The sequence below is a fragment of the Chiloscyllium plagiosum genome, unplaced genomic scaffold (assembly GCF_037043375.1).
Source record: "Chiloscyllium plagiosum isolate Xiang-an unplaced genomic scaffold, Cpla_swu_hap1 HiC_scaffold_42, whole genome shotgun sequence".
Taxonomy (NCBI): Eukaryota; Metazoa; Chordata; class Chondrichthyes; order Orectolobiformes; family Hemiscylliidae; genus Chiloscyllium; species Chiloscyllium plagiosum.
In genome coordinates this window covers 88,399,120-88,421,790 of record NW_028270180.1, presented here as the reverse complement: position 1 = coordinate 88,421,790, position 22,671 = coordinate 88,399,120, and positions in this window count along the sequence as shown.

Genomic DNA, 22,671 nt, shown 5'->3' with positions numbered 1-22,671 from the left:
GTATCTTCCTCTACTTTTCTTTTAATTCGACTTTTAACCATATTTCAAACTGTCTCAATTCCTTTTTTCTTTTAAGTTGTGTTACCTGCAAATGAATTCCAGCCATTTCCAAAGATTCTGATGGTGTTTCCAACAAGATTTAAATGCAAAGCTACAACTGTAAATATCTCTCCTTTTCTCACAGGCTAACACACCCCCAACTCCAGCTTGTCTGCTAATTCTAAAAGCTTTGCCTTCTGTAAAATCTCCAACTTCACTTCTTCCACACCCAGAGAAGTCTTAGAGACATAAATAGGCATTGCTACACAAGCACTGTACCAACCAACCGAATTCCACACCCAGACCAAAAGTCACAAAAGAAACAAAAGACGCTGCCTTTGAGCCCAAAAATCTCCCTGTGCACATTCTCCCATCCCCGCATTGGTTTTCTCCAGGTGTGCCATTTTCTTCCCACAGCCTTAAGAAATGCAGGTTAGGTGAAATGACCATGTTAAATTGCCCGTACTATTCAACGATGTGGAGGTTAGTTGCAGTAGTCAGGGGTAAATATAGAGTAATGGGGAGGGAAATGCATCTGGGTAATTTACTTTTCGGAGGGTTGGTCTTGAGTTGATGGGCCAAATGACCTGCTTCCACACTTTAGGGATTCTAATCCTGAAGCTAATTTGGGATTATCGATTTCGAACCGGACAAGTGTCCCCAGTTTGCTGTGGAGCAGGGACACATGAAATCTCCCTGAGGTAACAGTGGCTGAAGGACCTGAACTTAAGGGAATTTATATTTACCAGGATTTGGTGTTGGAGAAGCTGTTAGGTCTGAAGGTTGATAAGTCTCCGGGGCCTGATGGTCTGCATCCCAGGGTACTGAAGGAGGTGGCTCGGGAAATCGTGGATGCGTTGGTGATTATTTTCCAGAGTTCAATAGATTCGGGGTTGGTTCCTGAGGATTGGAGGGTGGCAAATGTTATACCACTTTTTAAGAAAGGTGGGCGAGAGAAAGCAGGTAATTATCGACCAGTTAGTCTGACCTCAGTGGTGGGAAAGATGCTGGAGTCTATTATAAAGAATGAAATTACTGCACATCTGATAGTAGTAACAGGATAGGACAGAGTCAGCATGGATTTATGAAGGGGAAATCATGCTTGACTAATCTTCTTGAATTTTTTGAGGATGTAACTATGAAGTTGGACGAGGGAAATCCAGTAGATGTAGTGTACCTGGACTTTAAAAGCTTTTGATAAAGTCCCACACAGGAGGTTAGTGAATAAAATTAGGGTGGATGGTATTGGGGGTAAAGTACTAGATTGGATTGAAAATTGGTTGGCTAATAGGAAACAAAGGGTAGTGATAAACGGCTCCATTTCGGAATGGCAGGCAGTGACCAGTGGGGTACCGCAGGGATCCGTGCTGGGACCACAGCTTTTTACAATATATGTTAATGATATAGAAGATGGTATCTGCAATAACATTAGCAAATTTGCTGATGATACAAAGCTGGGTGGCAGGGTGAAAAGTGATGAGGATGTTAGGAGATTACAGGGTAACCTGTAGGTGAGTGGGCAAATGCATGGCAGATGCAGTTTAATGTGGATAAATGTATGGTTATCCACTTTGGTAGCAAGAACAGGAAGGCAGACTACTACCTCAATGGAATCAATTTATGTAAAGGGGCAGTACAGAGAGATCAAAGTGTTCTTGTACACCAGTCAATGAAGGTAAGCATGCAGGTACAGCAGGTAGTGAAGAAGGCCAACAGCATGCTGGCCTTCATAACAAGAGGAATTGAATATAGAAGCAAAGATTTGCTTCTGCAGCTGTACAGGGCCCTGGTGAGACCACACCTGGAGAACTGTGTGCAGTTCTGGTGTCCAAATTTGAGAAAAGACATTCTGGCTATTGAGGGAGTGCAGCGTAGGTTCACGAGGTCAATTCCTGGAATGGCAGGATTACCTTCCACTGAAAGACTGAAGCGACTGGGCTTATATACCATTGAGTTTCGAAGATTGAGAGGGGATCTGATTGAGATGTATAAGATTATGAAAGGATTGGACACTCTGGCAGTAGGAAACATATTTCCACTGATGGGTGAGTGCCGAACCAGATGACACAGCTTAAAAATACGGGGTAGACCATTTAGGACAGAGCTCAGGAGAAATTTCTTCACCCAGAGAGTGGTGGCTGTTCAAAGTTTGCGCGAATATTTGTAGCTCGGGTGCTCGTCGTTGTGGTTCTGTTCGCCGAGCTGGAAGTTTTTGTTGCAAACGTTTCGTCCCCCGGCTAGGCGACATCATCAGTGCTAGGGAGCCTCCTGCGAAGCGCTTCTTTGATGTTTCCTCCGGTGTTTATAGTGGTCTGTCCCTGCCGCTTCCGGTTGTCAGTTTCAGCTCTCAGTTTCAGCCATGATTATATTGAATGGTGGTGCAGGCTCGAAGGGCTGAATGGCCTACTCCTGCACCTATTGTCTATTGTCTATTGTCTATTGTCAGACTGAGCTAAAATACTTTAAGATGGTAACCTGGACGCCAAACTTGTCGAAGGTTAGATTCTCAACAGTATGGAAACGTATGGCCTAACAAGTCCACACTGACCCACGGAAGACCAAACCACCCAATCCCACTCCCCTACACCATATTTGCCCCTGACTAATGCACCTAACACTATGGGCAATTTCTCATGGCCAATTCACCTGACCTGCACATCTGTGGAATGTGGGAGGAAGCCATAGCACCCAGAGGAAACCCATGCAGACACAGCTAGAATGTGAAAACGCCACACAGTCATACGTGGGAATTGAATTCACGTCCCTGGTGCTGAGAGTCCGCAGTGCTAACCACTGAGACACTGTGCCGTCCCACTACCTTACAATAAATGCAGTTGTCAAATGGGTGTTCCAGATGTGATGCGGCTGGTTAAACCACGTAACTTTAAGCAAATCACAATTTATTTAAACTCTCTAATAAAAATACATACAAAAAGAAGAGGAGTATATAATAACTTTTTTGGGAATCTTAACAGAATAATAGATACAGTACCGTCTACTAAAGAACTGTTCCAATGTACTAACATCCCTTAAACTCATCCCTTGGCAAAAAGGCACATCCAAGGTCAATCAGTCTTGCACACAGTTCTCCAATCCAGGAGGACACAGAATAGACAAATTTCAGAGAGAATAACAGTGAGGGATCATTTACTGAAGCATCCAACCTATCTCCGACTGTAAGCACCTGGTGACTGTTATAGCTCAGAAAAACTGGAAAGCCTGGTCTGTGAGAGCTGGCTATTGTTATCATTATTAATGTAAAAAACCCTACAAGCCTCCTAAGGTATTTACTTCAGCTTTTTGCAGTCGACAGTACGGCATTTAAGATCTCTCTTCAAAGAAAATGAGACAATAACCGTTTTTAAAAAGTGACAGCATTGTCAGAAATGTTCGATACCTGGCCCTTTACAATAATGCTCAAGGGGATTCTTCATGTTTCTAGCCACACGATCAACTCAGAGGGACAAACACAGACGTCAGATGTTAGGTGGACAGGCACAGACCACCTTTCAAAGACGTGAGTCAAAGTAGCTGAAACCTATCCAACATGGAGCACCACATGGTACACACTGGGAAGTGAACAACATCCCGATGGACACACCGACCCCGGAACATGGAATACCATAGGGGACACACCGAGAAGTGAACAGCAGCCAGGCACACACCCCCACCCCCGACATGGAACACACCGGGAAGTGATCAACAGCCCGACAGACACCCCGACTCCTGAACATGGAACAACACATGGGACATATCGGGAAGTGAACAACAGCCCGACACACATCCCCTGTCCATGGAACACCACATGGGACACACCGGGTAGTGAAAAATAAGCCGCGCACAAACCCCTGTCCATGGACCATCACATAGAACACGAGAAGTGAACAACAGCCAGACCTGTACATGGAACACCACATGGGACACACCGAGAAGTGAACAAAAGCACAAGACACACGATTTCACTGTTTTGGAACATCACAACGTCAGCACTCTTTTCACAAGGGAGCCAAAAACCATGGCCAGGGAAAGATACAGTGGGACGGAACGATTCACATTAAAGACAGAAACAGTCAGTTAATTAACTGAAAGTATGTTGTGGAAATAAGGAGAAAAAGACTGGGTAATGTGACTAACTGGAGGATTGACTCTTAGAGAGCAAAATTACAAGAATGAGAAAATTGAAAAAAGGTATTTTTAGAACAGCTGAAATGGTTTGTTTAAGCAAATGCTAAATTGGCTTCACAGAACACTTCAAGCAACATAAACTGGAAGAAGATGACCGACTAACACGGAGAGCTGTGCAGACCATGCTAGTGCCCAGTAAACTGGATTATCTGCCCTGCATGGGAAGTATTTGAAACGTTTACTATCATATGAGAATGATACACATATCAAATACACAGAGCTGGGAAAGATTTCTATCTCCATTAGACCAGTACAAATTGTGCGTGTGCGCGTGTGTATGCGTGTGGTGGGGGGCGTGCATTTGGGGTGGTTGAATGTGAAAATCAATGCAGGAGAGAAAATACACTGAAAGGAAACCAGGTTAAATATGAACAACTGTCAGGGATTTGGATAATCGACAGAAAGAAACTGAGGGATGTTTCATGGACAGATGAGTTTAATTGTTTGAGAATATTAAAAGACAGATATTTCCAGACACTATAGCGATATAGATCAGCGTGTTCAGGAACGTCGGTTGGATCGGAGTTTTGGTCTGAGTCCAAATCAGATTTGTTTCTGCAGGTTTTAACCTGAGAGTGCCAGCAGCATATTATTGTCATCATTAAGTCTGTATTACATGGCTCAAGGTTCAAACAGCAGATGGATTAAGTCAGTAAAGTACATTCTGGAAAGGTGAGCAGTTAAAATTAATAATGGTCAGGGCATGGTGTCAGGAATGAGCTCATGGCCAAAGGTATCACCAAAGTTGTGATTCGTCTGTGTCATACAACACCTGCAAGTTCCCCTCCAAGCCACTCACCACCCTGACTTGGAAATATACCGTTGTTCCTTCACAATCGTTGGGTCAGAATCCTGGAATTCCCACTCTAACGGCATTATGGGTCAACCCACAGCAAGGGGATTGCAGCGAATCAAGAAGGCAGCTCACCACCACCTGCTTCAGGGCAAATAGGAATGGGCTGTCAATGTTGGCCAGCCAGGGATTCCGAAGTCCAAGAATTGAATTAAAAAATAGATATTGACCAGGTATGGGATGGAGTCCCTGGAGGGAAATGGAGTTTGTAAACATAATAGTGGGCAATGACCTCCACACTCCCAATATTTAAATAACAAGGATAGTGAGGCAATGGTTCACATCTGAAACTGAGTAGGTCAACACAGAGACCAATGAGTAACACTGCCAGAAGCAAGGAGGGAGAAAGTAATTGAACAAGTTCCCTGATGCAGTCAGTAGTGGTCTGTGGAGTCAATATCTGGATTCAGAGTCTCAACATGAACAATAATAGTCACAAGAAGTGAAGACTATATGAAAGAACAGTAACACAGTCATAACTAGTTTCTAGAAAAAAAAAACTTAGCTGGACGGTGCGACTTACCAGGGACACCAACGATAGACAGGAAAGGATAATAAAAATATTGAATAATGCGAAGTGCATAATAGATCCGCCATGATAATGACAGCCAATCATAATATAGCGAAAGGGATGAAATATAATCGGATAAACGCCTGTTCGTTGTTGGAACATTCCAGACTAATGATCTCAGTATGTGATCGCTCCTCCCCTTCTCCATCTGGAGCTCCTTATCCCTGTTAGTGCTGTCGATGATGCTCCAGCTCATACTATGGGATAACACATTGAACGATTCCCATTTATCAGTAAAAGATGGAAACTCTCCACTGGGATAATTAGAGTCGATGGAGACGAACATTAATCACAGTCACCGAACAAACAGGCTCAGTTAACCCCTTCCTTACATAACATTTCATATCGTAATAAAAGAGAATATTTACTCAGTCTTGATGGAATGGATGAGGGTTACTGACGGACGGGCTATAGATTTTTTTTCCTTGTACGTAGGAGTATTTCCAGAGAACTGCGGGGCTGTATATGTCCCACTCTGTTTAAAAAGGGGAAAGGGATAAAATAACAGAGCAGCTGCATAAGATGTCTGCTGGGGAAATTTCTGGATACATTAACGCAAGAGAGAAAGTGAGGATTGCAGATGCTAGAGGTCAGAGTCGAGAAAGTGGTGCTGGAAAAGCACAGCAGGTCAGGCAGCGTTAGAGGAACATTGACATTTCTTGTGTGAGCCCTTCATCAGGAATGAGGCTTGTGGCCCAAGCGAACTGAGAGATAAATGAGAAGGGGATGGGGTTGGGGAAGATAACTAATAATTTGATAGGTAGATGAAGGAAGGGTTGGAGATGATATGTGGGAGAGGAGGGTGGGGCAGATAGATGGGAAGGAAGTTGAACAGGTAGGATGGGGTTGGAAAGTTGAAAACTGGGATAAGTTGGAGAGAAGGTAAATGAGAAAACTGGCGAAATCCACATTGATCCTATGTGGTTGCAGGGTCCCAAGGCAACAGTTAAGCCTTCCTTCCTCCAGGCGTCGGGTGGTTAAGGTTTGGTGGTGGAGAAGGCCCAGGACCTGCATGTCCATGGCGGAGTGGAAGGGGGAGTTAAAGTGTTCAGCCACGGGTTGGTGGAGTTGGTTGGTGCGGGTGTCCCAGAGATGTTCTCTGAAGTATTCCACACATTGGCGTCCGGTCTCCCCAATGTCGAGGAGACATCAGGAGTAACGGGTAGTGTAGGCAACGTGTGTGGAAGTGCAGGTAAAACTCCGAAGGATGTGGAAGGATTCTATGGGGTCTCGGACGGAGGTGAGGTGGAGGTGAGGGTGCAGCTTTTCTAATTCTTGTGGTGGCAGGGGAAGGTGCCAAGAGTGGCGGGTGGGTTTTTGGGTGGCATGGACCTGACAAAAAAGTCACGCCGGGAATGTTCTTTATGGAACGCAGATCGGGGTGGGGAGGGAAATATATCCCTGGTGGTGGGGGCCTGTTTGTAGGTGGCGCGGATGGGGCGATAATGCATTGTTTCTGGAAATTTGGCGGGATGGAAGGTGAGGAACAGGATGTTTTTTACCTGTTGCGTTTGGAAGGGTGATTATTGAAGGCAGAGGTATGGGAAGTGGATGAGATGCTCTGGATGGCACCATCGACCATGTGGAAAGGGAAATTACTGTCTTTGAAGAAGGAGGCCGTCTAGGATTTACACTGGGTTAAGAGTGTGGTCCTGGAAAAACAGAACGTGTCAGGCAGCATCGGAGGGGCAGGAAAATTCGACGTTTTGGGCAAAGGTCCTTAATGAGGAATAGCGCTTTTGCCCGAAACATTGATTCTCTTACTCCTCGGATGCTGCCTGACTTGATGTGCTTTACAAGCACCGCACTCTCGACTGTAATCTCCCGTATCTGCAATATTCAATTTTGCTTACACGCTATGTTCTGCCAGTTCTGTAGTACTGCCTTTAATTTTGTTCTCACTGCTGTAGGAAATCTGTTGTTAAACTATGGCAAAAAGACTTCCAAGTATATTGACAGTGTTGGGTGGGGCGGTGGTGGCGAGTGATGTTGAGCTACACGGAGAGTAGTAAATGAGAAAATGGGCTGGGGCTATATTCCCTGGACCGTTGTTTCTGAGGAGTGACCTTATTGAGGTTTATCGTGGTTAATCCTGATGCTCCAGGGTGAGCTATGCCAAAGGCGAGGGAAATAGTCAGCACAATTGTTCACATTAAAACTGGACAATTATTCATCAACAACATGTTGCCGAACGATAGAGGTAGACTGAGGAATGGGACTGGCCGGAGGAGTCAGAATTTGGATGGTCCAATCACATGAATGAGAATAAAAATAAAGGCATTGTCATATCAACTGAAAGGATTAGTTATATCACATTCTCAATCCACCTCAGCGAACCAGACCTGACACCATACACCCAGAGGAGATATCTGTTCAGCATGGAACAGTGCACAGTCCAGGCTAGTGTACTGCTGAACACCACACTGCAATCAGTCCAGAGCAGTACATTGGGCACACTGTAGCAGCGCATTGATCCATAAACCCAGGTGAGATATGTGTTCAACAGGAAGCACTGTGCAGACCGGGTTGGTGTAATGTGCAATGCAACCACAATTTATCCAGAGTATGCAGACCACAGCAGTGCATTAATTTATAAACCAAGATGAGATATGCGACCAGAGTGTGGAACTGTGTCCATCATCTCAGTGCATTGCTCAGTAACACTGTGTTAGATCGCAGCCCACTTTGGAGAAACTTGCAGCCCATGCTGGAAGTAACAGGATGTACACCTCCAATCCATTTACAGCTCCATATCTCCATTGTATCTTGACACAGGGATGTTGTGGTTGTAAACATCACAGCCAGGGAGAGATGGCGGGGGAATCAGTTAAGAATCAACAAATAGGAGGGGTTTGGGTAATAGACAGAGAGAGCGAATTTGAGAGACAATGTCATGGAAGGATGTGTTCCCAGGATACAGAATTCTGTAATGAAGACATTTCAACGGTATCCTGCAACATGAGTCAGTGTTTCCATGAATGATGAGTGAATCAGATACTGGTGTGAGTTCAGATGACGGAGAGTATTGAGGATGAGCATTTGTTTGGCAGCTTTGCAACTGTGAGTAGGGTCAGCAGAATCTTCGACACATTGGGCTGCATCTAACAATAATTTATCACAGTGACATTTTCACTGAGTATAACAGAACATTGTCTGTATGAGACTGAGTTAGTTTCCTGTTGATATCTCAACGAACTCACCTCATTAACTACCTATCCCACCCCATGGCATCCGTCTCATTCAATGCCAGCGGGATTTTCCTCATGGTTGGAGGTACTCATGAATGTCTGCATGACCCTAGATATTCCGTGATCCCTGACACTGGTGCCATCTTCAAAAGGCCGAAGGGCACACGGTTCAGCTTTCTCCGGTTGGAGCTGCCCTACACAGTTTACCCTGTGCATGGCAGATAACGGACAATTACACAACCGTTTGTCAACAGAGTCACGGAAGTCCTGGTGGATGGGCTAGTACAGAGGAGGACCATTCTCTTCCTAAAGTGGGCCACACTACCAGACCCATCGAGCTTGGTCTGAACTCACCACCCAATTCAGTAGAGTTTCTGCGGTCTGAAGAAATGTCCAGCAATACAGGACAAGCACCAATAACCTTCTCCGTTCTGTCAGGACAAGGGTCACCGTATTCTCTCTGCTTCCTTATACTGCATATCTGTTATAGCACCGACCCCTGAACAAGACACATCCTCCACCACTCTCACTACTGCCAGCAGTCTCCCTTTCTCTCTCTCTCCCTCCACTTTACATCCCACACCAATAACACTGCATAAATAAAACAATATGGATTGACTCTCTCCGGACACCTCACCATGTCCGCCACCTACACCAGCACTAACTGCAAGGCCACCCACTCCTACCATCCTCCTTCCCTTTCTCCCATTCCAGGAGAAACAGCCTGAAATAGGACAGAACGGGCCAAGTCGGGAGTGGCTTATGTGTAGTGCATGAGATACATTCCGTCACCCCCACCCGACATGAGAGGAGGACTCTGATAGGAGCCAGAGAGTACCAGGACGCCTCGTGTGGAGATTCTGATACATGAACGTCCCACCAACTGAGCAATTCTCACTTTAAACCCACTGGCAGTTCTATTCACCTCAACACAACATAAAATCCGTGGCCCTGATGCCATCTCCCTTTTAGGTTGAGCTGGTACAAATGAATCCCCAAGGTCTCGGTGGGCAGAAGTGTGGGCTCACAACGCATCATCACCACCCCTTCCCAGGAAGGGAGCATGGAGGCTCCCTCCTTCACCTCCTCCTGTAAACAGCTCAGATACTGAAACCAATCTGTAATATTTTCTGCTCTCCCCACTTGTCCTGACATCTTCAATAATCTGTGCTCATATACGCGCAGTGCCCTCTGCTCCAACACCCCTTTATACTGGTACAGAATGTATAATAATATTGATTTCAGAGTTATTCCTACAAAGGTGCATCACCTCACACTGCACCTCACATTGATTCTGATCTCCCACAAACCTGAACCCTACACCATTGTGTCACTGTCCTGCTGGAGTTCCACGTTGATCTCCACGAACTTTATAATTATTCCAGGTTTGGTATCTGCAAACATTGAAATTGTCCTACCGTCACACTCCACACAGAAATACTGACTCACTCACTATTGTGATCAAGTGCAATACTAACACACTCCCTGAGAACAGACCTAAATACTGGCAAACACCAGACAGAATAATTGAAATATTGACAAGGTTACCATGGAGCAAAAGAACTACTGACAGGCACTCCATGTCTCTGTGTGTTTCAGTGTATTAGTGAGTGTCTCTATGACTCGGCATTAGTGTGTATCTATCTGTGTGCATCAGTGTGAGGTGAGTCTGCAGTCTCTATGGTGCTTACAGTGATGTAGTATCCCCCAGATACGAGATCCAATGATGGGCCCATTCACTTTTGTCCACAGATGCTGTCAGACCGGCTGAGCTTTCTGTTGCTGTCAGTCTCTGCTGGCCTCCCCATACAACTCTACACGTGGGAGTGGAGGGTGATAATCATCAGGGATTCAGTTTGGGAGGGATAGAGGGATGGTAGCAGCTCACAGCACCATCCAAACACAGACAGACAGACACACACCAACACACATACACAGATACACAGACACACACTGACACATAGACACATACACACAGGCACACAAACAGACACGCATACACAAACACACACATACATACACACAGACACACACTCACACACACACACAGATGCAGTCAAAAACAGATACATGCATCGATGGGCACACACTCACAGAAACAAACACACACGCAGGCACACATACAGCTGCACACAGACACACACACATACTCAGAGAAACCCCACACCCACACAGACACAACCACACAAACACACACACACACACACACCGGATGCAGAGTGACACAGACGCACAAACAGATACAAAGAGACGTACATACGCCGACTGACATGCACGCGCAAACTCGTGTCCCTCAGCCCTACATTCTGATGTTCCATTCAGCTATTTGGACCCTCTACACAGGGGCAGATCGAGGCCACTCCGATGGTTAGGTGTAGTTTCGGAAATGTACTTGGAAAATCCAGGCTGGGTCAGGAAATGAACCGCCATCCCCAATCCATCTTTCCAGTCTTCCCCTCTCTATAACTTCTGCTCGAGATGTGGGTCAGACCCAGGTTCGCTGGGAATGCAGTTCCCATACCCTATCCAGGGTTAACTCAAAAAATCTTCTGCTCTCCTTGAATGCAACGTTGTACAACACAGCTTCCAGGAAAATAACCAGTTACTTTCCAAAAGAAGAACATGACAACATAAGAAATGGGAGCAGGAGTAGGATATTCGGCCCCTCAAGCCTGCACTGTCTTTCAATAAGGGCATGGCTGATCTAATCAAGCGCTCAACTCCACTTTGCTGGTAACCACTTGCTTCCCTCAACTTGCTGATGTGTGAAAAGCCATTCACCCCGTCAGTGTCCCTTGGATGCTGCCTGAACGCTTGTTCTTTTTCAGCATTACAGACACACATACACAGCCACCCCACACCCAGATACACACACATGCCCAGATGCAGAGAGACATGCAGGTGCACAAACAGACACACAGAGATGTACACACGCCGACGGACACACACACACACACACAAAACACAGACAGCCACAGATGTCACCAGTTTCGTCATTTCCCCTCCCGCCACCTTATTCCAGATCCAACCCTACAACTCGGCCCCTCCTTCTTGTACTGTACAACCTGTTCGTCTTCCTTCACAACTATCCACTCCACCTTCCACTCTAAACTATCACCTTCAGCCCACCTTCATTTAACAATCGCCTTCCCAGCTACTTTCCCCACAGCACCACCACCTTCCATTTATCCTTCAGACCCCTTGGCCAGAAGCCTCATTCCTAATGAAAGGGTTATGCTCGATATTTCGACTCTCCTGCTCCTTGAATGCTGCTTGAACAGTTGCGCTTCTTCAGCACCACACTTTTTCAAGACAGACACACGCACGCACACACACAGACACGGAAACAAATACAGAAACAGACTCAGACACAGACAGACACACGTAACGACACACACACAAACACACTGACAGCCACACTTCCCTCCCACGAAGACAACTAAACTCTCCCTCCACACACAGTCACTCACAGTCTCCACACACGCACACATAGGCTCACACACGGGCACACACAGGCACGCACACACAGACACACATACACACAGACACACACACACACACACACACACACGGACAGACATACTCAAACAGTCACATGCACACCCACAATCCCCACACATGCACACATCCGCTAACACAGGCACACACAAACAGATATATACACTCAAATAGACACACCCTAACACAGGCGCAGACACATGCAAAACACACATAGACACATTCACACACATAGGCACAAAGATACACAAACAGATAGACATACACACAGGCATACAGACAGAAGCTCACACTCATTGACGTACACCACACAGAAAACACACCCATACAAACCAACACACAGGCAAGCACAAACACAAACTCACACACACACAAACAGATAGATACCCACAACCACCCATACACAGACACCCACATTCCCCACACACATGCACACACACACAGATGTACACTGACACATAGGCACGCACACACACAGAACAAGGACACACGCTAACACACACAGATACACAAAGACATGCATACACACGCAGACGCACATACATACACACAGCTGCCCACACAGGCATACAAACACATAGACACACGCACAGATGCACGCACACACATTGACGCACACAAACACATACACACATGCACACACACAGGCACGCACACACACACATCCAGTAAATGCAATGTTTAGTGATTTACCCTTACAAATAATCTGAGATGCAAGAAAGGATTGAAAAGTCCTAAAACGCTCCAACAGAGCATGGCATTGTATCATTTTCAGCACAAGAGGGAGAGGCAGAGGGAGAGGGAGGAGTGGAAGGGAGGCTTTGAACACCATTCAATGATTCACCCCAAAACAAAACAGCTCCCATTCCACACAGATGCAGAAATAGAGATGCAAACATACATATACACATTCATGCAGAACACACAAAGAGATAGATACACATATAGAGACACACAAATCGACAAGCGCGGACAGAAATATGCAGATGCATACAAACACACATGCAAGCATAGAGTTGTACAGGGGGTTTGAAAACAGACATATCAGTCCATACACTCAATTCTCACGATCGTCTCAAACTAAACTCGTCCCACGTTCCAGCGCTTGGAACATATTTTTCCAAACCTTCACTTATTATTGTACTTAATAAAATGTCTTTTAAACGTTGTAACTTTACCCACATCTATCACTTCTGAGGACGTTCATGCCATACACGAATCAAACGATGTGTAATCACAACGCACTTCATAGGTCCTGATCAGATATACACAAGAACTCTGTGGGAATCTCGATTGCTGGAAATCTTGATGTGATGTTCTTATCATCAATAGCCATAGCTGAGGTGCTGGAATACATGAGGCTGACTAAACGTGGTGCGATTGTTAAACAAACTGGCAAGGAAAAGCCAGGGAACAATAGACAAGTGAGCCTGACATCGGTGGTGGGCAAGTTGTTGGAGAGAATCCTAACGATAGGATTTACATGTATTTGGAAAGGCAAGGACTGATAAAGGAAAGTCAGCATGGCTTTCTGCATGGGAGGTCATGTCTCACGAACTGGATTACTTTTTATTTTAACAAGTAGCAAAAGGCATTGATGAGGACAGAGCAGTGGACATGATCTATATTGGCTTCAGTAAGGCATTCATCAAGATTCCCCATGAAAGATTTGTTAGCAAGGTGAGATCTCGTGGAATACAAAGAGAACTAGCCATTTGGATACAGAACTGGCTCAAAGATAGAAGACAGAGGGTTGTGGTGAAGGGTTTTTTTTTTCAGACTGGAGGCCCGTGTCCAGTGTTGTGCCATAAAGATTGGTGCTGGTTCCACTGCTCTTCATCATTTACATAATTGATTTGGATGTGAACACAGGAAGTATGGTCAGTTCATATTTGACTCCAAAATTGAAGATGCAGACGACAGAGAAAATGATTACCTCAGAATATAACGGGATCTTGATCAGATGGACTATTGGGTTGAAGAGTTGCAGATGAATTTAATTTAGATAAATGTGAAGTGCTACAGTTTGGAAAGGAAAATCAAGGCTTAGCTTATACATTTAATGTTAAGTCCCTGGGGAGTGTTGCTAAACAAAGAGACCTTGGAGAGCAGGTTCATAGTACTTTGAAAGTGGCGTTGCAGGTATATAGGATATTGAAGAAGGTGTTTGATATGCTTGTCGTTGTTGGACAGTGCATTGAATGTAGGAGTTGGAAGGTTATATTGTGGCTGTGCAGGACATTGGTTAGGCCACTATTGAATACTTCATACAATTACGGTCTCGCTCTTCGAGGAAGGATGTGTGAAACCTGAAAGAATTTAGAAAAGATTTACAAACATCCAGGGTTAGATGTTTTGAGATTTGTGGAGAGGCTGAATATGCCAGGGTTATTTTCCCTGGAGCATCAGCGGTTGAGAAGTAAGCATAGAAGTTTATATACTCACAAGTGAAATGGATAGTGTCAATAGCTAATGTATTTTCCCCGGGGTTGCACCCTCCAAATCTATAGGACATAGGTTTAAGGTCAGAGGGGAAAGACTCAAAAGGGATCTAAGGGGCAACGTTTTCAATGAGAGGTTGCTGTATATGTAACGAGCTGCCAGAGGAAGTTGTGCAGGCTGGGACAATTACAACATTTCAAAGGCATCTGGACGGGCACATGAATAGGAAGTGTTTAGGGGGATATGGGCCAAATGCTGGCAAATGGAACCAGATTAATGTAGGACATCTGTTTGGCAGGGACAGGTTGCGTAGAGCTGGGTAGCTCTATGATACTATGTCTTCTGTATACCTTTCTCCTGTCATCTTAAAATTACCCCCTAGTCTTGAAATCCACCACCCTAAGGAAAGGGCACCTTCCATTCAACATTATCTCTGCCTCACTTTGTTTTATAAACCTCTATGAGGTTGATAAAGTCTCAACTTTCCAAGCTGCAGTGGAAAAGGTCCTTTTCCATCGAGCCTGTCCTTATAACGTAAACACTTAATTCCCTGCAACAGGGAGAAAGTGAGGACTGCAGATGCTGGAGATCAGAGCTGAAAAATATGTTGCTGGAAAAGCGCAGCAGGTCAGGCAGCATTCAAGGAGCAGGGGAATCGATGTTTCGGGCATAAGCCCTTCTTCAGGAATGAGGAAGGTGTGCCAAGCAGGCTAAGATAAAAGGTAGGGAGGAGGGACTTGGGGTGGGGGCGTTGGGAATGCGATAGGTGGAAGGAGGTTAAGGTGAGTGTGATCTGCCAGAGAGGGGGTGGGGGTGGAGAGTTCGGGAAGAAGACTGCAGGTCAAGAAGGCAGTGCTGAGTCCGAGGGTTGGGATTGAGATAAGGTGAGGGGGAGGGGAAATGAGGAAGCTGGAGAAATCTGCATTCATCCCTTGTGATTGGAGGGTTCCTAGGCGGAAGATGAGAGCGAATATTAAGGAGGTCGCAACAGAGCTACTGAAAGAATTACTGACTATTCGTCAAAGCTGGTTAGATTCTGGAAAGGATCCTGCAGACTGGAAAACATGTATTGTTCCCCTAAACATTTAAAACAGGACGGAGAGGGCAAACAGAAAACTAAATAGTTTAATGTCAGCTGTGAGGAAAACATTGTAACCTTTCATAAGGAATGTGACAACGAGACACTTGGAAAATAATGATCTGATTTTCACCACGGCCCCTGTTCCCCAGCATTTCTGGAAGTTAGTTTCTGCACCTTCTTCTGTGGAGACAGATCCAATGTATTCCTCTCAGCAGGCAGGTGGCTCCTATCAGCTTGTGATATATCGGAGGACTGCACTCCGGACATGTCGCTCACTCCTGCCTGGAAAGTTCCAGATTCAATCCAATACACTTCATGGTGATGGATATGTAATCCACTCTGCCGGGAAAGTTCCAGAATCAATCCAGTTCACTTCGTGGTGAGTGTCAGCACAGTCCTGTCCCTGGTGTGAGTTTGAAGGAGGAGACACAGCTCAGTGACTACCTCATTTTTGAAAGACGCTGGTTTCACATTTTACACTTGGAAATGGTCCAGCTTAGACAAATGTTCCTGGAAATTCCTGGTAAGAACATGCAGTGCCCTGGTCCTCCCTGTGTACACAGTTTCTCTTCTGTGTATCCACAATTCCATGTGTTTACCATGGACCCAGAACACTCTGTAAATGCAGTGCTCATATCTGGTCCATAGTTGGGTCACCATAGACTTGGATATCCCTGAATAGACGCAGCAGCTGATAACAAAAACCTGAGACAAGCGTCCACAGAACGTCTCTTTACTCTGTAATTACTGGAGCAAGTCAAATCCTCACACACGGTGCACCCAACCAGTGTTAAAAATGTTTTTGTTCTTAGCAGAAAAAACAGTTACATCTCTGCACGGCCGTACAGTTACACTTCCTTTCTCCAAAAAAAAATCAGTTGACAATGTGGCATTCCGTTTCTTTGTCTCTCAGCAACTATAAGGGCGGCACCAGTATTGCCGATGGAGTTGATCATTACACCCAGAGAAGAAAGACAGAGGGAATATAACTCAATGTAAACAAGGACACATCTAAATTCACATAATATTCAGGAATATGGGAAAAAGGGGAAATTTTAGAGTAAGCTCCCATGTTATTTTTCTTCTGGTTCATCATCAGCAGTTCCTATGTTTGCTTTTTATCCCCCTCTCTCTCTCTCTCTCTCTCTCTCTTTCTCGCTGGGCATTTCTACATCCACTCAACTAACCTTCCTCTCTCACATCCGACCATCTCTGATATAAATAACATTACTTCCCAGTTGCTTTCAGTTGTGATATAGGGTCACTAGATTCGAAACTTTATCTGTTTTTCTCCTGACAGAGGCTGCCGTACTTCCTGAGATTCTCCAATATTTTCAGAGGCTGTGGAAGTTTATTTCAGATCTCCATCATCCACAGTTCCTTGGTTTATTTCCCCTTTAATTCTGTTGTTTCACGAGATGTCAGCATCACCGGCAAGGGCAGCATTTGTCATCCATCACTAAATGCCGTTGAATGCGAGGCCATTGGTCAAGACAATATGGAGCCAACCTTTTTTTTGTGACACTTGGTTTCTTTACCAAAGGCTATCAGTGAAATACTAAAAGAAATCCTGATGTTTCATGATTGCTGTTTGTAAAATGAGGTTTCTTTCCAATTGTTGCCACTTGAATTTAAGTTCTATCATTGGTTCTGGTAGAATTTGAAACAATGCCTTTAGAGTCATGGCACAGCAAGTGAAATTATTATTCTGATATGAGGTTCCTATTATGAAATAACTGGAGAGACAAGTACAAGCTTGTAGTCAAAATATTTGTAACTGGAAGATTGGTCAGAAAAGAACTGGAGCCGTAAAATCTGAAGTTAACAAGGGGGCAGATGATGGCTTATTTTGGAACAGCACTGAGACAGAGCTGGAGACTGGGGATATTATAATGGTGGGTGTAGGCAGGGTTGGAAACAGAGAGAATATAGAGACATAGAACAGCTCAAGGCAAAAAGAAAACTCGTGTCTGAACAGTCTTGTTCCTTCTAAGATGTTTATGAGTGAGGATTCGTAAATTGATAGAAATGAAGTGGAATTTGTGACTGAAACTGAAGATAACAGGTTATGTATTTGTTATATATAAATAACAGAAAAAGCAATAACCTTCACCATCGCTAATAGAATTGACAGAAATAGACTTACCCGGAACAACAATACTAGCGAGGATAGGATAGTAACCTGCTTAAATAATCATCAGTACGGCTCGTATCCGCAACTCTAACCATGCCCAATTCCGAGAAAGCCACTATAGACCCAAGGATAAACTACTGCCCATTGTTGGAACATTCGACTCTCATGCTCTCAGATTCTGATCCATTGTTGGAACGTTCCAGTCTGTTTTTCTAAGATTCTCTTCCTCTCCCTCTCCCTGCAGCTGCTGACCCCAATCATCTTGAGGATGACGCTGCCGCTGATAATATGGAATAACAGGTTGATGGAAACCCCCTACTAATGGAAGAGGGAAACCCTTCAATGACACAGTGAGTATCCATGGAGACTGACATCAATCACAGTCAATGTACAAACAGCTCCAGTTAACCCTTTCACTACAATCCTTATAAGTCACAATAATACTTGGTCTGGTTGGGATGTTGTCATCGTTGAATATTGGGCTAATAACGTCATCTCCAACTGTAACGTTAGGGGTGAGACAGAGAGATGATGCTTTCTATTCACTAGCTCGTTGATCATAAGATGTTTTGGCAGGGTCGGAATTGCTGGGCTCCCAAGGCCGGCTGTGTCTGATAACCAGGCCCGCTGCATCCTATTGTTTTATTTATTCATGTTTAACTTTGACATGTATCTTACCATCATTTAACGGCTTATGTGGGGTTAGGCATTTCTGAGAGGGTCCTACAGTGCCATAAACAGTGTAGATACAGTCTATGCCTCGTGGTCCTTGCAAGTGCGGCTTGGTCCTGTAGAGTGACGGTCAAGCTGTCACAGTACCAGGATTCTTCGTTTTACCTTTCCCCAGTTATTGCTGGGGTCTCAGCAGGATTTTAAGATTGGAAATCTCTTCCAGCTGCTACACCCTGTCTGAGATTTCTCTCAGAATTGTCTTTTTGATGTTCTTTCCTCCTGCATTGGAGAAATGCAGTTGAGACAATCTATTTCCTGACTTTTTTGATGGACAAGTGTGTGTTTATAGGATGTTACCATATTGGCACAGTTATTTTTTAGTAGTTAAACAATCTATTCTTCTTCTTCTTTGTGTTTTGTCGGCAATGGTTGAATGAATTGTGTTTTGCTTAATGTCTAATATTTTGTCCAAGCGAATTGCATCTGAAGCACAACACCTCACATTTATCTTTAAAATTAAAAAAAAGTTCCGGTCAAGACTCCCTTCGTCATATATTTTGAGATGTGTCTGCTGATTTCCATAACAAAAAGGACAGATATTCATGTTTTAATTGGTTAATTACTTAATGAACAACATGTTGCAGAAACACGGGATTTCACAGCGGAATGCACCATGCTGGAGGAGTGATCGCTCTATCTGGAATTATATCGCAAATTTAATCCACCTCCCAGATCCAGCCCAGACCGTATAAACCCAGATAAGATATCTGTTCAACATGGAGCAGGTTCAGTACATCCCAGCAATCAGTCTATGATGGAATGTAGCACAGGTCTCTCTCGTCCACTAGCTATCTGTCCAACACGTGGAGCAGTACAGTACACACCCATGCATTGACTCAGAAACATTGACAAAACTGTCTGTCCAGCATGGGGTGATATGCAGCCCACACCAGTGTCTTGCTCAATAGACGTGGACAAGGCATCTGTACAGTATGGGGATCTGTGCAGTGAATGGATCTGTAAACCTGGAACAGTTACTGTCTAAGCAGCTGTTTCCACCACTCCAGTACATTGCTCAGTAACACTGTGTTAGATCACTGCCCATAGTGAAGAAACATGCAGCCCATGCTGGAAGTGACAGGATGTGCAGCTCCCATCCATTTACAGCCCCATATGTCCATTGTGCCATGACAAGGGGGTGCTGTGGGTGTGAACGCCACTGCCAGAGAGATATGATGGGGAAGTCGGTTTAAATATCAACAAACAAAATATTTTTGTGTAAAAAAGGGAGAGGGAGTTTGAAAGACAATTTCATGGAAGATCACAGGTTTCAGAATGCGGAAATGAAGATATTTTGACAGCATCCTGCAACGTGAGCTAGTATTCCCAGGAATGATGGGTGAATGGGATATTGGAGTGAGTTCAGATGATGGAAAGTTTTGGGTGAGCATTTCTTCTTCAGCTTTGTAGCTGGGAGTGGAGTCAGCAGATTCTTCAACTCATTGGCCAGAAACTAACATTCATTTATCTCAGTGCCATTTTCATTGAGTGTGACTGAGGGATCGTCTGCATGAAGCCGGGTCAGTTTCCTGGTGTTACCTTATCGAACGCACCTCATTAACTACCCACCCCACCCCATAGTGTCCCTCTCATTGAATGCCAGCCTAATTCTCCCACCCTTCATGGCTGGAGGTAAACACCATCGCTTGGATGTCCCGTGATCCCTGGCACTGGTACCATCTTTAAAAGATCCATTGGCACGCGGTTGAGCTTTGTCAGTTTGGAGCTGCCCTGCACAGTGGTTTGAGCTCACGACCCAGCTCAATGCAGGATCTGCGGTCTGAAGAAATGTCCAACAATACAGGACAGGCATCAATAACCTTCTCCATTCTGCCAGGATAAAGGGCACCGTCTTCGCTCTGCTCCTGCACACTCATTGAAATCTGTTATAGTCTCTACCCCGGACAAGGCGCATGCTCAACCACTCTCACTGCTGCATGCACAACTTCTCTCTCTCTTTCTCTCTCTCTCTCCACTTTACCCCCACATTATAAACACTGTATATCTGTTATAGCACTTACCAGAACAAGGCTCATGCTCCACCACTCTCACTGCTGCACGCAGCGCCTTTCCTCTTTCTCTCTTTCTTTCTCGCCTTTCCAATATCCTCACACGGTGAGAGAATAGTCTGGAGAATACCGATTATGGAATGTTCCAGAAAATGTTCCAAGTAATTTCCTTTTTCAGGAAAATGTCAGTGCACCGTGTGTAACTTTTAAGAGGAAGGAGGAGAGATGTATGTTTTTCAAATCACATCCAATTAAAATCCATCCTAAGGCCAATCATCCCTTCAAATGTGCTCTAGCATATAATGAGATTGCGGATTATTTGATGGTTTTCTCAGCTCCATGTTGCAGGAACTTTTAGTTACTCAACCCCCTGGGTTCCTGTCACTGACCAGACGATACTCAGACACTTTTACCCCGGTTTTCTTCAAGCGCCTGTTCGAGGGCATTTCCAATGGGGACGGACACTCCAAACAATATATTCCATAAGTTGTATACTTTTATGTAATGATAAGCTCATTTTATACAGACTGACCAAAATCTACACTTCTTTTATGGTTATCGGTAAGCAATAACAATTAGTATTCTGGTTATTTCACTTGTCTCACCTTATATTATTCAGCCAAAGACAGCTTCCAAGCACTTGTCTCGTTATTAAATACAATTTCAAGCCGAGAACATTTTTATCCTCAGCCGTTATCTTGACCGTTATGAACTGCACCTTTTTCCCTTGTTAGGAAAGTTTCTATTGTCCTTTGTCTGTAGCTGTTTCTGTCTGTAATAGTTACACAGTCGCCCACTCATTTAGCTGGATGGCTGGTTTGTGATGCAGAGGGAGGACGCCAGCACAGGTTCAATTTCCCACACTAACAGAGGTTACCATGAAGAGATGCTCTCTCAACATCACCCCAACATCTTAGGTGCGCTGACCCTCAGATTTAACCACCACGAGTGGTCTCTGTTACATGAAAGAACAGCCCCATGGTCCATTGGAAATCTATTCTATCACTTTTGCATTTATTTTATTTACCTACCTTACCATTTGTTTTGCATTATGTTCCTGGGTGCTTTGGATTAGTGTCATTTTGTACTACTGCCAGCATTTCTCCCACACCGTATATTCCGGCCACATAATCCTTGACTCCATTGTTATCCATGAACTTTCTGTCTGAACCTCAAAAATATTCAATATCTCTGCCTCCAATACTCAGCGGGAAGAGATTTCCAAAGTCGCACAACACTGAGAAAATAATAAACAATCTCATCTGGGGTACGAAGTTGTTATTTTGTCTCCTTATCTGAGAAAGGATACAATTACATTGGAAGCAGTTCAGAGATGTTTCACTTCACGTATTCCTGGGATGAAGGGCTTATATTATGGAGGCTTTAACAGATTATTCTTGGAATGAGAGGTGATCTTATTGAATTATGCAAGACCTTGAGGAGCATGGATCAGGTAGACAACCATTGGGTGTTTGTCTTGTCCAAACTTGTCATTGTCATAGAACCTCTGTAGTGTGGAAGCAGGATATGCTGTCCATTTAGTTCACAGTGATCCACCCAACGGCATCCCACCCAGACCTATCCCCCTACCCGAACCATGTAATCCTGCGTTTTCCATGACGAAACCAGCTAACCTACACATCCCTGAGCACTATGGACAATTGAGCATGGTCAATTAAGTCTAATCTGCACATCTTTGGACTGTGGGAGGAAACTGGATCACCGGGAGGAAACACACACAGATACGGGGGGAATTGAAGGTTGCAATTGAACCCAGCTCCTTGGTGAAATGAGGCAGCAGTGCTAACCACAGGTCCCCCATGCTGCTCCGGTACTTCTATTGGTTATATGTGGCTGACTAAAGCAATCTGTCTGACTTGTTCCTATCACTGAACCTGACCCAGTCTGAGACCTTTATTATCGGCCATATCTCCAACCT